This window comes from Triticum urartu, chromosome 4A (assembly GCF_056163025.1).
Source record: "Triticum urartu cultivar PI428250 chromosome 4A, HENAU_Tu73, whole genome shotgun sequence".
NCBI lineage: Eukaryota > Viridiplantae > Streptophyta > Magnoliopsida > Poales > Poaceae > Triticum > Triticum urartu.
Window position 1 is genome coordinate 574,703,224 of NC_141876.1, and position 16,968 is coordinate 574,720,191.

Consider the following 16,968-nt stretch of genomic DNA (forward strand, 5'->3'; position numbering starts at 1 on the left):
TGTTATTGAGACGAATGCGAAGTGCCCACAGAAATTTGCTAGCTGAGTTGCCCTTGAATGAGTGAGTGGACCGGGTGCATTGATGCTATCAATTATTCTTTCAATCTGCACTTCATTGGCAACGCGAGGATGTACGGGGCGAAGATTTTGCTCTTGCTGATCATTGTCGTTGTTAGAAGGAATGTCTTCAGGCTGAGCATTGTCTTCATGTTGATCAGGTGCTGAGATGATAAGTTCTTCTTCGGGATGAGCTTCAGAAGGTATAATTTCTCCAGTTCCCATTAGCTTGATTGATTCACTGGATGGAACTTCATCTAGCACATTTGGCAGTTGCTCTCTTTGTGAACCGTTGGTCTCATCGAACAGCACATCCACTTTTTCAACCACTTTGTAATGAAAGAGATTGAAGACTCTGTAGGAGTGTGAATCCTTTCCATATCCAAGCATAAAACCCTCACGTGCTTTTGGTGCAAACTTTGAGGTGTGATGTGGGTCCTTGATCCAGCACCTGGCGCCAAATACTCTGAAGTAACTGACATTTGGCTTGTTGCCAGTAAGGAGCTCATAAGATGTCTTGTTCAGAAGCTTGTGAAGATAAACCCGATTGATTGTATGGCATGCAGTATCAATGGTTTCAGGCCAGAATTTTCTCGGAGTCTTGTATTCATCTAGCATCGTTCTGGCCATCTCAATGAGTGTTCTGTTCTTGCGTTCGACGACCCCATTCTGCTGTGGCGTGTACGGGGCTGAGAATTCATGTGTGATGCCCAAGGTATCAAGATATGTATCAAGGCCAGTGTTCTTGAATTCAGTGCCATTGTCACTTCTGATATGCTTTATCTTGGCGCCATAGTTGTTCATTGCTCGATTGGCGAAGCGTCTGAAGACATCCTACACTTCAGTCTTGTAAAGGATTATGTGCACCCAAGTATATCTAGAATAATCATCAACAATGACAAAGCCATAGAGACAAGCAGTAGTAGTAAGAGTTGAGTAATGAGTGGGACCGAAAAGATCCATGTGAAGCAGTTCGAAGGGTCGAGTAGTGGTCATGATTGTCTTCGAGGGATGTTTGGCCCTCGTCATCTTTCCTGCCTCACAGGCACCGCATAAGTGATCTTTCTTGAACTTGACACCCTTGATGCCTATGACATGCTTCTTCTTTGCCAGGGTGTGGAGGTTCCTCATGCCAGCATGCCCAAGCCTCCGATGCCAGAGCCAGCATTCTGAAGCTTTTGCTAGAAGACATACGGCAAGCTGTGGTCCTGCTGAGAAATCTACCACGTACAAATCATCTTTTCGATACCCTTCAAATACTAGAGACTTGTCAGATTCCATTAGAACAAGGCAACGATATTTTCCAAATATTACGATCATGTTTAAATCGCAAAGCATTGAGACAGACATTAAGTTGAAGATTCAACAAGCATGACTTTATCCATGTGTTGATCCCTTGAGATTGCAACTCTACCTAGACCCAATACCTTACTTTTACCAGTGTCAGCAAATGTGATGTGGCTTTTGTCAGATGGACGTAAGGTTGAGTCCATAAGAAGGCTTCTTTTGCCAGTCATGTGATTTGTACACCCACTATCAATAATCCATTCTGAAGACGCTGGTGTCGTACCCTACAGTGCAGTTAGGGGGATAGGCTTCACGAAGAGCATTGTGAAGCAAAAACATTTGACGAACCAGTGGGTTATGAAAGCTTAGATCCAGATTAGGACTAATAGGGAGAGTAGCAAGCGATTCAGGAACGAAGTACATAGTAAGACCATTCGGGCATTTGATCTTGCGCCCTACAAGATGTTTAAGGTCCCCAGCAATAGCGTCAGACGATTTTGGTTTTCTGCTGGAGACCTTTCCCTGCAAAAGAGAGTTAAGCTTTCTTAGCCACCCACATCTTCAAGGGTGGCTTAGAAGCAATAAGTCTAAGTGCAGCATCTGAGAACTTTGGCTTTGGAGCCCTAGCAAACAGTCTTGCAGGCGGACAATAGTACTCATAAGAATAAGCAGAATAGTTCTTGGTCTTATGAACATGGCGGTTTGATGAACCGCTCTCATATTCATATGCCTGAGTATGGTTTCCCTGCAAAACATTTGTGTTAGTGCGAATCAGGTGAGTCCTCTGTCTGTATGAAGCCTTTGGATCGTATGAAGCCTTTGGTCTGAGGTTTGTCTTCTTCACGTGAGGTGTCATGATGACATTCACAGGAAGATTCTCCAGACACCTTTTCGGAACCCAGATCTTCTTCATAGGTGGTCCATTCCTGCAGTTAGTACCAATGTACCTGGCAAACACTTCACCGTTATGATTCTTAAACAGTTTATAGTTTACATCAAGGGATTCATCAATGATAATGGGGTTAGCACAAGTGAAGCCAGATAGATTGGATGGATCTGCTGAAGGTTCCTTTGCAGCAACCCACGTGGTTTTGGGGTACTGCTCAGGTTTCCAGTAAGAGCCATCAGCATTCATTTTCCTTACGAACCCAACACCCTCTTTCCTCGGGTTTCGGTTCAGAATCTGCTTTTTGAGGACATCACATAGTGTCTGATGCCCTTTAAGACTTTTGTACATCCCTGGTTCAAGCAATGTCTTCAACCTAGCATTCTCATCAGCAATAGCAGTGGTATCCTCAGCAGAGGGGTTAGTTACCACATCAACAGTTGAAGATATTGCAACAGTAGTAGCAGTAGAACATTCAGCAACAGAAGTAGCATTATCACGCTCAATGCATTTAAGACATGGTGGTTCAAATCCTTCCTGAGCGGAACTGATCTGTTTGGCGCGAAGTGACTCATTTTCCTTTTGAAGATCTTCATGAGCCGCTCTCAATTTCTCAAGATCTTGCTTCCTTTGAAGATAATCATAGGAAAGCTTTTCATGAGTTGTTGAGAGAGTTTCATGACGACTTTCAAGTTCCACATATTTAACGTGAAGATTTTTTATGTCTTCAATTAAGGACTCAGATCGAGTCATTTCAGCACCTAACAGATCATCGCTTCTGTCTAACAGTTTTTGAATATGTTCCATAGCTTTATGTTGTTCAGTTGCAATTTTAGCAAGTGTTTTGTAGCTGGGTTTTGAACCACAATCAGAGTCATCGTCACTAGATGTTTGATAGTGAGTAGTGCGTGTGTTTACCTTGGCACCGCGTGCCATGAAGCAGTAGGTAGAAGCGGAGTAGTCCTTGTCATTTGCATCGGTGTCGGTGATGAAGTCATTGTCTTCAGTGTTGAAGATGGACTTGGCAACGTATGCTGTAGCCAGACTTGCGACGCCTGAATCGGACTCCTCCTCAGACTCCACCTCCGCCTCCTCAGAAGCGGACTCCTCCTCTGAATCCATTTCCTTGCCAACAAACGCACGTGCCTTGCCAGATGAGCTCTTCTTGTGTGATGAAGACTTTGAGGAAGACTTGGAAGAAGACTTTGAGTATTTCTTCTTCTTATTGTCGTCAAAGTCATATTCCTTGCTCTTCTTCTTCTTTTTGTTCTCATTGTCCCACTGTGGACACTTAGAGATGAAGTGGCCAGGTTTCTTGCACTTGTGACATGTTTTCTTCTTGTAGTTGTGAGCAGAAGCTTCATCATTCCTTGAGCTTGATCGGGAAGACTTTCTGAAACCTTTCTTCTTGGTGAATTTTTGGAACTTCTTCACAAGCATAGCAAGTTCCCTTCCAATGTCTTCAGGATCATCCGAACTGCTGTCAGATTCTTCTTCAGATGAGGAGACAGCTTTTGCCTTCAAGGCACGAGTTCACCCATAGTTTGGACCGTAGATATCTCTTTTCTTAGAAAGCTGAAACTCATGTGTGTTGAGCCTCTCAAGTATGTCAGACGGATCGAGTGTCTTGAAATCAGGACGTTCTTGAATCATCAGGGCTAGGGTGTCAAATGAACTATCAAGTGATCTCAGTAGTGTCTTGACGACTTCATGTTTGGTGATCTCAGTAGCGCCGAGGGCTTGAAGCTCATTCGTGATGTCAGTGAGTCGGTCAAATGTGATCTGGACATTCTCATTGTCATTTCGCTTGAAGCGGTTGAAGAGATTGCGAAGGACACTGATTCTCTGATCTCTCTGGGTTGAGACGCCTTCATTGACCTTGGAGAGCCAGTCCCAGACCAGCTTAGATGTTTCCAAAGCACTCACACAGCCATACTGTCCTTTGGTCAGATGACCACAGATGATATTCTTGGCAGTAGAGTCCAGTTGAACGAACTTCTTGACATCAGCAGCAGTGACACCTTCTCCAGCCTTGGAACGCCGTTCTTGACAACATACCATAGGTCGACGTCAATGGCTTCAAGATGCATGCACATCTTATTCTTCCAGTAGGGATATTCAGTTCCATCGAAGACGGGACACGCAGCGGAGACTTTAATTATCCCTGCAGTCGACATAGCTAAAACTCCAGGTGGTTAAACCGAATCACACAGAACAAGGGAGCACCTTGCTCTGATACCAATTGAAAGTGCGTTATATCGACTAGAGGGGGGTGAATAGGCGATTTTTATGAAAGTCTTCAAAACGTGGAAGTTATGAACACAAATGATAGAAATAAACCTATTACCCTACAGCGGAAGGTAGACTACACTAGGCAAGCCATAGTCAAGTATTCAATAGAGTGAAAGCACAATGACTAATAGCAGCAATGTAGTAAGGATCAGGTAGGAAGATATTGTGAAGCCATACAGAACACGCAGTCACTCAGTGAAGACAAAAGATAGTGCGAACATACAATGACTTCACAAGGAGTAACAGTAAGTAAAGGGAAGGTAAGATGAAACCAGTGACTCGCTGAAGACAATGATTTGTTGGACCAGTTCCAGTTGCTGTGACAACTGTACGTATGGTTAGGGCGGCTAGGTATTTAAACCTTAGGACACACAGTCCCGGACACCCAGTCCTGAACACGCAGCTCAGGACACCCAGTCCTCACCGTATTCCCCTTGAGCTAAGGTCACACAGACCTCGCCCAATCACTCTGGTAAGTCTTCAAGGTAGACTCCCAAACCTTCACAGACTTCGTTCACCGGCAATCCACAATGTCTCTTGGATGCTCAGAACGCGACGCCTAACCGGCTAGAGGATGCACAGTCCTCAAGTGTAATAAGTCTTCAGATCACACAGACAAGAAGACTTAAGTGATGCCTAATTCTCTTTGTCTCTGGGTGGTTAGGGCTTTATCCTCGCAAAGAATTCTCTCTCAAAGGCTTCGAGGTGGGTTGCTCTCAAACGACAAAAGCCGTACTCTGAATCTGAGCAGCCAACCGTTTATGGTTGTAGGGGGTGGGCTATTTATAGCCACTTGGCAACCCGACCTGATTTGTCCGAAATGACCCTGGGTCACTAAGGAACTGACACGTGTTCCAAAGGTCAGATTTCAAACTCACACGGCAACTTTACTTGGGCTTCAAGCAAAGCTTACTTGCCCGACTCTGGACAAGATTCGCTCTCAAAGTCTTCACTCGAAGACATAGGTTTTGTTTAAGCATCACTTCAGTCATTCTGACTGGTTCTCTTGGACCCCACTTAACAGTACGGTGGTTCCTATGACTCAACACAGAAGAAAGAGAACTACGAAAGATCTAAGTCGTCGAGCTCCATAGGCTTCATGTGGTGTCTTCTCTTGTCATAGTCTTCAATGTGAATATCTTCATATACCACCTTTGACTTCAATGTCTTCATACATTTTTAGGGGTCATCTCTGGTAGGAAAACCGAATCAATGAGGGACTTCTACCTGTGTTATCCTGCAATTCTCATAAACACATTAGTCCCTCAACTAGGTTTGTCGTCAATACTCCAAAACCAACTAGGGGTGGCACTAGATGCACTTACACCCCTACCTTGATCTCTCCGCCTCCTTGCGAGCCTGCCTAATGAGGCTGCCTCTGAGGAAGCTTCTGGTCGTCCGCCCCGCGAGGCTTGGCCCCTCGCGAGGGTCTTGATCTTGAGCTGATGAAGGTGAGCCGCGCTGGGCCCCCACTGTTGGGGAACGTAGCAGAATTTTAAAAAAAATTCTACGCATCACCAAGATCAATCTATGGAGTCATCTAGCAACGAGGGAGAGAGGAGTGCATCTACATACCCTTGTAGATCACGAGCGGAAGCGTTCAAGAGAACGGGGTTGATGGAGTCGTACTCGACGTGATCCAAATCACCAAAGATCCTAGCGTCGAACGGACGGCACCTCCGTGTTCAACACACGTACGGAGCAAGGACGTCTCCCGCGTCTTGATCCAGCAAGGAGGAGGGAGAGGTTGAGGAAGAGGGCTCCAACAGCAGCACGACGGCGTGGTGGTGGTGAAGCTGCAGTACTCCGGCAGGGCTTCGCCAAGCTCTTATGAAGGAGGAGAGGTGTCGGGGAGGGGAGGGGCTGCGCCTTGGATGTCGTGTGCAGCCCTCCCCTCACCCCTCTATTTATAGGGGAAGGGGAAGGGGGGCGGCCCCCTCTAGATGAGATCTAGAGGGGGGCGGCGGCCAAGGGGAGGGGGGCTTGCCCCCCAAGCAAGGGGGCGCCCCCCTTAGGGTTTCCCCCAACCCTAGGCGCATGGGCCCTAGGGGGGTGTGGCGCCCCAGCCCACTTGGGCTGGTTCCCTTCTCCATACAGCCCATAAGGCCCTCCGGAAGAGGTGGCCCCTCCCGGTGGACCCCCGGAACCCCTCCGGTGGCCCCGGTACAATACCGATATGCCTCGGAACCTTTCCGGCGAGCGTATGACAACTTCCCATATATAAATCTTTACCTCCGGACCATTCCGGAACTCCTCGTGACGTCCGGGATCTCATCCGGGACTCCGAACAACATTCGGTAATCACATACAAGTCTTCCTAACAACCCTAGCATCACCGAACCTTAAGTGTGTAGACCCTACGGGTTCGGGAGACATGCAGACATGACCGAGACGACTCTCCGGTCAATAACCAACAGCGGGATCTGGATACCCATGTTGGCTCCCACATGCTCCACGATGATCTCATCGGATGAACCACGATGTCGAGGATTCAATCAATCTGTATACAATTCCCTTTGTCAATCGGTACGTTACTTGCCCGAGACTCGATCGTCGGTATCCCAATACCTTGTTCAGTCTCGTTACCGGCAAGTCACTTTAATCATACCGTAATGCATGATACCGTGATCAACCACTTGATCACATTGAGCTCATTATGATGATGCATTACTGAGTGGGCCCAGAGATACCTCTCCATCATACGGAGTGACAAATCCCAGTCTTGATTCGTGCCAACCCAACAGACACTTTCGGAGATACCTATAATGTACCTTTATAGTCACCCAGTTACGTTGTGACGTTTGGCACACCCAAGGCACTCCTACGGTATCCGGGAGTTGCAAAATCTCATGGTCTAAGGAAATGATACTTGACATTCAGAAAAGCTACAGCAAACGAACTACACGATCTTTGAGCTAAGCTTAGGATTGGGTCTTGTCCATCACATCATTCTCCTAATGATGTGATCCCGTTATCAATGACATCCAATGTCCATAGTCAGGAAACCATGACTATCTTTTGATCAACGAGCTAGTCAACTAGAGGCTCACTAGGGACGTGTTGTGGTCTATGTATTCACACATGTATTACGATTTCCGGATAACACAATTATAGCATGAACAATAGACAATTATCATGAACAAAGAAATATAATAATAACCATTTTATTATTGCCTCTAGGGCATATTTCCAACAGTCTCCCACTTGCACTAGAGTCAATATTCTAGTTACATTGTGATGAATCGAACACCCATGCAGTTCTGGTGTTGATCATGTTTTGCTCTAGGGAGAGGTTTAGTCAACGGATCTGCTACATTCAGGTCCGTATGTACTTTACAAATCTCTATGTCTCCATTTTGAACACTTTCACGAATGGAGTTGAAGCGACGCTTGATATGCCCGGTCTTCCTGTGAAACCTGGGCTCCTTGGCAAGGGCAATAGCTCCAGTGTTGTCACAGAAGAGAGTCATCGGGCCCGACGCATTGGGTATGACTCCTAGGTCGGTAATGAACTCCTTCACCCAGACTGCTTCTTGTGCTGCCTCCGAGGCTGCCATGTACTCCGCTTCACATGTAGATCCCGCCATAACGCTTTGCTTGCAACTGCACCAGCTTACTGCCCCACCATTCAAAATATACACGTATCCGGTTTGTGACTTAGAGTCATCTAGATCTGTGTCGAAGCTAGCATCGACGTAACCCTTTACGATGAGCTCTTCGTCACCTCCATAAACGAGAAACATTTCCTTGGTCCTTTTCAGGTACTTCAGGATATTCTTGACCGCTGTGCAGTGTTCCATGCCGGGATTACTTTGGTACCTTCCTACCAAACTTATGGCAAGGTTTACATCAGGTCTGGTACACAGCATAGCATACATGATAGACCCTATGGCCGAGGCATAGGGGACGACACTCATCTTTTCTCTGTCTTCTGTCATGGTCGGGCATTGAGCCGTGCTCAATCTCGTACCTTGCAATACAGGCAAGAACCCCTTCTTTGACTAATCCATTTTGAACTTCTTCAATATCTTGTCAAGGTACGTACTCTGTGAAAGACCAATGAGGCGTCTCGATCTATCTCTATAGATCTTGATGCCTAATATATAAGCAGCTTCTCCAAGGTCCTTCATTGAAAAACACTTGTTCAAGTAGGCCTTTATGCTTTCCAAGAATTCTATATCATTTCCCATCAACAGTATGTCATCCACATACAATATGAGAAATGCTACAGAGCTCCCACTCACTTTCTTGTAAATGCAGGCTTCTCCATAAGTCTGCATAAACCCAAACGCTTTGATCATCTCATCAAAACGAATGTTCCAACTTCGAGATGCTTGCACCAGCCCATAAATCGAGCATTGGAGCTTGCACACCTTGTCAGCATTCTTAGGATCGACAAAACCTTCCGGCTGCATCATATACAATTCTTCCTTAAGGAAACCATTAAGGAATGCCGTTTTGACGTCCATTTGCCATATCTCATAATCATAGAATGCGGCAATTGCTAACATGATTCGGACGGACTTCAGCTTCGCTACGGGTGAGAAAGTCTCATCGTAGTCAACCCCTTGAACATGTCGATAACCCTTAGCGACAAGCCGAGCTTTATAGATGGTCACATTACCATCCGCGACTGTCTTCTTCTTAAAGATCCATTTATTTTCTATGGCTCGCCGATCAATGGGCAAGTCAGTCAAAGTCGATACTTCGTTTTCATACATGGATCCTATCTCGGATTTCAGGGCTTCCAGCCATTTGTCGGAATCCGGGCCCGCCATCACTTCTTCATAGTTCGAAGGTTCACCGTTGTCTAACAACATGATTTCCAAGACAGGGTTGTCGTACCACTCTGGTGCGGAACGTGTCCTTGTGGACCTACGAAGTTCAGTAGCAACTTGATCTGAAGTTTCATGATCATCATCATCAACTTCCTCTCTAGTCGGTGCAGACACCTCAAGAACATTTTCTTGAGCTGCGCCACTTACCGGTTCAAGAGGTAATACTTCATCAAGTTCTACCTTCCTCCCACTTATTTCTTTCGAGAGAAACTCTTTCTCTAGAAAGGACCCATTCTTGGCAACGAAGATCTTGCCTTCGGATCTGAGGTAGAAGGTATACCCAACAGTTTCTTTAGGGTATCCTATGAAGACACATTTTTTCGATTTGGGTTCGAGCTTTTCAGGTTGAAGTTTCTTGACATAAGCATCGCATCCCCAAACTTTTAGAAACGACAGCTTAGGTTTCTTCCCAAACCATAATTCATACGGTGTCGTCTCAATGGATTTCGACGGAGCCCTATTTAAAGTGAATGCGGCAGTCTCTAAAGCATAGCCCCAAAATGATAGCGGTAAATCGGTAACAGACATCATAGATCGCACCATATCTAATAGAGTGTGATTACGACGTTTGGACACACCATTACGCTGAGGTGTTCCAGGCGGCGTGATTTGTGAAACTATTCCACATTTTCTTAAGTGTGTGCCAAATTCGTGACTCAAGTATTCTCCCTCATGATCTGATCGCAAGAACTTGATTTTCCTATCACGTTGATTCTCAACCTCACTCTGAAATTCCTTGAACTTTTCAAAGGTCTCAGACTTGTGTTTCATTAAGTAGACATACCCACATCTACTCAAGTCATCAGTGAGGGTGAGAACATAACGATAGCCATCGCGAGCCTCAACACTCATTGGACCGCACACATCAGTATGTATGATTTCCAATAAGTTGGTTGCTCGCTCCATTGTTCCTGAGAACGGTGTCTTGGTCATTTTACCCATGAGGCATGGTTCGCACGTGTCAAATGATTCGTAATCAAGAGACTCTAAAAGTCCATCTGCATGGAGCTTCTTCATGCGTTTGACACCTATGTGACCAAGGCGGCAGTGCCACAAGTATGTGGGACTATCATTATCAACCTTACATCTTTTGGTATTCACACTATGAATATGTGTAGCATTACGCTCGAGATTCATTAAGAATAAACCATTCACCATCGGAGCATGACCATAAAACATATCTCTCATATAAATAGAACAACCATTATTCTCGGATTTAAATGAGTAGCCATCTCGTATTAAACGAGATCCTGATACAATGTTCATGCTCAAAGCTGGCACTAAATAACAATTATTGAGGTTTAAAACTAATCCCGTAGGTAAATGTAGAGGTAGCATGCCGACGGCGATCACATCGACCTTGGAACCATTCCCGACGCGCATTGTCACCTCGTCCTTCGCCAGTCTCCGTTTATTCCGCAGCTCCTGCTTTGAGTTACAAATGTGAGCAACCGCACCGGTATCAAATACCCAGGAGCTACTACGAGTACTGGTAAGGTACACATCAATTACATGTATATCACATATACCTTTCGTGATGCCGGCCTTCTTGTCCGCTAAGTATTTGGGGCAGTTCCGCTTCCAGTGACCATTTCCCTTGCAATAAAAACACTCAGTCTCGGGCTTGGGTCCATTCTTTGGCTTCTTCCCGGCAGCTTGCTTACCGGGCGCGGCAACTCCCTTGCCGTCCTTCTTGAAGTTCTTCTTACCCTTGCCTTTCTTGAACTTAGTGGTTTTATTCACCATCAACACTTGATGTTCCTTTTTGACTTCTACCTCTGCTGATTTCAGCATTGAATATACCTCAGGAATGGTCTTTTCCATCCCCTGCATATTGAAGTTCATCACAAAGCTCTTGTAGCTCGGTGGAAGCGACTGAAGGATTCTGTCAATGACCGCGTCATCCGGGAGATTAACTCCTAGTTGAGTCAAGCGGTTATGCAACCCAGACATTTTGAGTATGTGCTCACTGACAGAACTATTTTCCTCCATCTTACAGCTGAAGAACTTGTCGGAGACTTCATATCTCTCAACCCGGGCATGAGCTTGAAAACCATTTTCAGCTCTTCGAACATCTCATATGCTCCGTGTCTCTCAAAACGCTTCTGGAGCCCCGGTTCTAAGCTGTAAAGCATGCCGCACTGAACGAGGGAGTAATCATCAGCATGTGTCTGCCAAGCGTTCATAATGTCTTGGTTCTGTGGGACGGGTGCGTCACCTAGCGGTGCTTCTAGGACATAATCTTTCTTGGCAGCTATGAGGATGATCCTCAGGTTCCGGACCCAGTCCGTATAGTTGCTGTCATCGTCTTTCAGCTTGGTTTTCTCTAGGAACGCGTTGAAGTTGAGGACAACGTGGGCCATTTGATCTACAAGACATATTGTAAAGATTTTAGACTAAGTTCATGATAATTAAGTTCATCTAATCAAATTATTCAATGAACTCCCACTAAGATAGACATCCCTCCAGTCATCTAAGTATAACATGATCCGAGTTAACTAGGCCGTGTCCGATCATCACGTGAGACGGACTAGTCAACATCGGTGAACATCTTCATGTTGATCGTATCTTCTATACGACTCATGCTCGACCTTTCGGTCTTCTGTGTTCCGAGGCCATGTCTGTACATGCTAGGCTCGTCAAGTCAACCTAAGTGTATTGCGTGTGTAAATCTGGCTTACACCCGTTGTATTCGAACGTTAGAATCTATCACACCCGATCATCACGTGGTGCTTCGAAACAACGGACCTTCGCAATGGTGCGCAGTTAGGGGGAACACTTTCTTGAATTTTTTTACGAGGGATCATCTTATTTAAGCTACCGTTGTTCTAAGCAAATAAGATGTAAAACATGATAAACATCACATGCAATCAAATAGTGACATGATATGGCCAATATCATTTGCTCCTTTGATCTCCATCTTCGGGGCTCCATGATCATCGTTGTCACCGGCATGACACCATGATCTCCATCATCATGATCTCCATCATCATGTCTTCTTGAAGTTGTCTCGTCATCTATTACTTCTACTACTATGGCTAACGCTTTAGCAATAAAGTAAAGTAATTACATGACGTTTATGTTGACACGCAGGTCATAAATAAATAAAGACAACTCCTATGGCTCCTGCCGGTTGTCATACTCATCGACATGCAAGTCGTGATTCCTATTAAAAGAACATGATCATCTCATACATCACATATATCATTGATCACATCCTTTGGCCATATCATATCACAAAACACTTGCTGCAAAAACAAGTTAGACGTCCTCTAATTGTTATTGCAAGTTTTTTGCGTGGCTGCTATAGATTTCTAGCAAGAGCGTTTCTTACCTACGCCAAAACCATAACGTGAATTGCCAATTTCTATTTACCCTTCATAAGGACCCTGTTCATCGAATCCGACCCGACTAAAGTGGGAGAGACAGACACCCGCCAGCCACCTTATGCAACTAGTGCATGTCAGTCCGTGGAACCGGTCTCACATAAACGTACGTGTAAGGTTGGTCTGGGCCGCTTCATCCCACGATGCCGCCGAATCAAGATAAGACTAGTAACGACAAGTAAATTGACAATATCGACGCCCACAACTACTTTGTGTTCTACTCGTGCATAGTAACTATGCATAGACCTAGCTCTGATACCACTGTTGGGGAACGTAGCAGAATTTTTAAAAAAATTCTACGCATCACCAAGATCAATCTATGGAGTCATCTAGCAACGAGGGAGAGAGGAGTGCATCTACATACCCTTGTATATCACGAGCAGAAGCGTTCAAGAGAACAGGGTTGATGGAGTCGTACTCGACGTGATCCAAATCACCGAAGATCCTAGCGCCGAACGGACGGCACCTCCGCGTTCAACACAAGTACGGAGCGAGGACATCTCCCGCGCCTTGATCCAGCAAGGAGGAGGGAGAGGTTGAGGAAGAGGGCTCCAACAGCAGCACGACGGCATGGTGGTGATGAAGTTGCAGTACTCCGGCAGGGCTTCGCCAAACTCTTATGGAGGAGGAGAGGTGTTGGGGAGGGGAGGGGATGCGCCTTGGATGTCGTGTGCTGCCCTCCCCTCACCCCTCTATTTATAGGGGAAGGGGGAAGGGGCCCGGCCCCCTCTAGATGAGATCTAGAGGGGGGGCGGCGGCCAAGGGGAGGGGGCTTGCCCCCCAAGCAAGGGGGCGCCCCCCTTAGGGTTTCCCCCAACCCTAGGCGCATGGGACCTAGGGGGGTGTGGCGCCCCAGCCCACTTGGGCTGGTCCCTTCTCCATACAGACCATAAGGCCCTCCGGAAGAGGTGGCCCCTCCCGGTGGACCCCCGGAACCCCTCCGGTGGCCCCGGTACAATACCGATATGCCCCCGAACCTTTCCGGCGACCGTATGACAACTTCCCATATATAAATCTTTACCTCCAGACCATTCCGGAACTCCTCGTGACATCCGGGATCTCATCCGGGACGCCGAACAACATTCGATAATCACATACAAGTCTTCCTAACAACCCTAGCGTCACCGAACCTTAAGTGTGTAGACCCTACGGGTTCGGGAGACATGCAGACATGACCGAGACGACTCTCCGGTCAATAACCAACAGCGGGATCTGGATACCCATGTTGGCTCCCACATGCTCCACGATGATCTCATTGGATGAACCACGATGTCGAGGATTCAATCAATCCGTATACAATTCCCTTTGTCAATCGGTACGTTACTTGCCCGAGACTCGATCGTCGGTATCCCAATACCTTGTTCAGTCTCGTTACCGGCAAGTCACTTTACTCGTACCATAATGCATGATCTCGTGATCAACCACTTGATCACATTGAGCTCGTTATGATGATGCATTACTGAGTGGGCCCAGAGATACCTCTCCGTCATACGGAGTGACAAATCACAGTCTCGATTCGTGCCAACCCAACAGACACTTTCGGAGATACCTGTAATGTACCTTTATAGTCACCCAGTTACGTTGTGACGTTTGGCACACCTAAGGCACTCCTACGGTATCCGGGAGTTGCACAATCTCATGGTCTAAGGAAATGATACTTGACATTCAGAAAAGCTACGGCAAACGAACTACACGATCTTTGAGCTAAGCTTAGGATTGGGTCTTGTCCATCACATCATTCTCCTAATGATGTGATCCCGTTATCAATGACATCCAATGTCCATAGTCAGGAAACCATGACTATCTTTTGATCAACGAGCTAGTCAACTAGAGGCTCACTAGGGACGTGTTGTGGTCTATGTATTCACACATGTATTACAATTTTCGGATAACACGATTATAGCATGAACAATAGACAATTATCATGAACAAAGAAATATAATAATAACCATTTTATTATTGCCTCTAGGGCATATCTCCAACACCCACTTGAGCCACGCCGCAGGCAGGCAAGTCTTGGGACCCCCGTTCCCAGAACGCCGACAGTGGTGAGGTCCTCAAAGACGGCCCAAGTCTTGACGACTCGGAGCTTGACGTCGACGATTTGGGCGGGCGGAAGGCCAAGGATGCACCCATCAGGGGTGACGTGATCACTCTCAACGCGGAGGAAGGCACGCATCGCCGTGAAGTCGCCGGCATTGAGGCAGCGGTTGTCGACGCAGCAGAGCACCCCAAAGTGGTCGAACACGAAGTTGGCGCCTTAGGGGTTCCACAGCTCGAGCGGGTAGTTCTTGGCCTCGATCTCCACCAAGTGGTCATAGCACGTCGTGGCCCGATTGTCGGTCTCCTCCGGATGGAGGAGAGTGATGTTGACGCCGGCGAACTTGGCGGGGAAGTGAGCCATGGTCAGCTCACGGTCCTCATGGGAGTCGAAGACAAGATGGGCAGCACACCCCGTCGAAGCCGCGAAGTAGAAGCTTGTAACGCCGGCGTAGAACTCGACGGCGTGGCGGATGAGGTCGTACGGCTCCGACATGACGTCGTCAAGGTGGGCGAAACAGAAGTGCCCAACGTCGTGGAGGAGGCCGGAGGGGACGAAGATATCCGAATACGTAGAGTGCGCGCGGCCAGGTGAGGAGGCCGAGGACGAAGCAGACGATGGAGGGCGAACTGGCCCACGGATGCCAGAAGCCGCGTCCGGCACCGTGTCGTCCCTGCCAGCGGCAGAGACGTGGCTCGGGCGCGGGGATCCACGCTAGGACGGTGGTGCGGAGTCATCGTCTGACGTTGCAGAGCGAGGCAAACGTGGCGAGGTGGTGAGGGGTTGCAGCAGGGTGAGGCGGTGAGAGCCGATGACGAGGACGTTGGGGTTGTCGTCAGCCATGGGAGGGTTTCGGTGGAGGAGACGAAGGCGTTGGAGGGCTAGGGGAGGTTGGAGGTGCACTGGTAGCTGCGATGGCCAGAACCACCACAGCGAGAGCAGCGGATGGGATCGCGGCAAGCTTGGACTAGGTGGTCTGGAGCGAGGCAACGAAAACACAGAGGTCTAGAACGGATGCGGGGTGGAGAGGTGAGGTGAGGTCGCTGATAAAGGGCCAGGGGAACGGAGGACGCGGAGGGCGAGCGGGGGCTGGGAGCGGAGCGCCGCTGCATTTTTTGGGGAGAGAGCAGCACGTCGCGAAAGGAGGGAGCAGGTACTGGCGCCACGGCGATGGGACTTGGCTCGGGGAGCGGGGATGAGGGCGAAGAGGTGAGCGGCGAGCTCTCGAGTGGGTTTGGGATAGGGCTTTCATAGGGTGGGCAAAGCGCAGGGCAGCGGTTCACGGCGTTTCGCTTATGGGCCAAGGTCGCAATGAGGGTGAGCTCATAGGCTGGGTCTACACAGGAGGGGGAGGTAGTTTGGTTTGCCATTAATGCTAGCAGAGGTGAAGGACGGGGAGGTACATCGCATGCTTGCCTGCCAGGTAAGGAGGGGGACGCGAGCGAAGCGAGTGGCAGAGAGGCATTGGGAGGCGGGAGCGGGATCCCGCACCTGTTTTTCTTTTCAAGCCAAGAAGAAGCAACAAGCAACAGAAGGAGCGAGCGAGTACTATTTGGGCCTCGCCCATGCGTGCGATATTGGGACTATTCAGTGCTTAAAGTCTTGAAGAGACTGTAATTTCTATGCAGATCCTATTTGCCGCTCTCTCTACTGCAAATTGTCGCTCAAATGCAATGGAACTAGCGATGGACCGACCCAATTAGGCAAGCCCAGCTTGTCTAAGAGTCTGAAGCCAAGCTTTGTTCTACCTATGAGTACATGCTTAGGGGGTTACGTTGGCAGGTTTTAATTTAAGATTAGTGCACGGGCTCCCCCTGAAATTCAGGGGATTGATGCGGGTAAATTCGATCCAAGCTGCATGACGCATGGGAGTCTAAAGCGAAACTTTGTTATACCTACGGGTGTTTACGTGCTGAGAGGGGTTATGGGGTGCTTCGGCATGTTTTAATTGAAGAATTAGTGAAGCACGGGCTCACACTGAAATTTAGAGGGATATTTTCTTAGTGGGCTTTCTCCCACTCAGCTGCATTTTTTATATATTTTTCCTTTTATGGTCTTTCATTTCTATTTATAGTTGTTTTTTCTATTTTTAAATACTTTCAGTTTGTGAACATTTTATAAAATTCATAAATATATTTTAAACCCAAATAAATCTGAAATATCTGAAGAATTTTTGAACTA

General features: G+C 47.3%; 1 pseudogene; it reads right to left on the minus strand.

Annotated features, from left to right (window-relative positions):
* Window positions 1-12,664: 12,664 nt before the first annotated feature.
* On the minus strand, window positions 12,665-16,157 carry LOC147976750 (uncharacterized; annotated as a pseudogene).
* Window positions 16,158-16,968: the final 811 nt, after the last annotated feature.